Source organism: Echinops telfairi, unplaced genomic scaffold, assembly GCF_000313985.2.
Source record: "Echinops telfairi isolate 266 unplaced genomic scaffold, ASM31398v2 ScPeMD7_21;HRSCAF=78, whole genome shotgun sequence".
Classification (NCBI taxonomy): domain Eukaryota; kingdom Metazoa; phylum Chordata; class Mammalia; order Afrosoricida; family Tenrecidae; genus Echinops; species Echinops telfairi.
The window spans coordinates 16,618,302-16,619,432 of record NW_022103918.1 but is presented as its reverse complement, the minus strand read 5'-3'; positions in this window follow the sequence as shown (position 1 = coordinate 16,619,432).

Below are 1,131 nucleotides of genomic sequence, written 5' to 3'. Positions count from 1 at the left end.
ACACTGGTAAGAGATGCCCACAGTCAGAAACCCTTCTCAGTGACATCTATGGTATATATTTGGATACAAATATTTGGTAGTTCCCTTTTTTTTTTTTTAGGTTGTCGGTAGGAGGAAAGTAAACATGTGTTCACAAATCAGGAACTCTGTATTCTAGTAGCTTTAGAATTTGCCACTGAGGAGCCTCCTCACCCTGAGCAAGTTACCTGGGATCCCCATCTTGCGTATGATCATGACAACAATGGCAAGTCACATGGTCCCAAGCGCTCTCAGCCTCTGCAAGTGACTTTGCACCTGCAGGGAAAGCACGGGCATCTGATAAGTGCTGCCCTTTGAGTGAGGCTTCATACAATTACCACAACACAACACTGATGTCAAGAACCCCACAGGTGACTGAACTGCCCCCATGCGTTCATTTTTTTTAACGTTTTCTTGTAGTTTGGATGGGAGTGTTCAGAACAAATTTGTTTTTTTCCATTGAGCAATGTATAAGTGTTTTTGTTTGTGACATTGAGTGCAGGCCCCACAAGGCAGCAGCTCTCCCCACTCCCTCCCGGGGCTCCTGTTTCCCTCAGTCCTCATCTCCTGCCCTTCCTGCCCTCTGTGCTTTGAGGGGGAACAGCCCAGCGCTTTGACGTGGCGGAGTAATACTCTGATTTCACAGGTTATGCCCTGCTAAATTTATATCATGATTTTCATACTTTTTGTAGGAGGGAAAAAAGAGAACAAACTCAAGAACCTTCTTTCTCAGAAATGAAACAATCTGTAAGTCATGGCTTGCTTTCAGAATGGGGCTCATTTGACTTGCTAAATTGCGTCGTGTTCTTTGTTCCAGTGCTTTTCATTCTGATTTGGATCAGTGTGTATATAAATGTACATTTTTTTGTTACTTTTTGCTGTGCCCAGCAACAAAAAAAAATGTGTATCTCATGAAGCATTTATCCAATTAAGTCTGATTATTGTACACTTTGCCTAGGTTTTCCCAAAATAAAATTTACGTAAATGTCTATTTTATATAAAATATGGTGAAAATAATGTGTGGTTTCAATCTCTCAAGAACTCTGCTTCATACACTCAGTGGAACTAAGCAGGGGTACTTTATAAATATATATATATATATATATATATAGA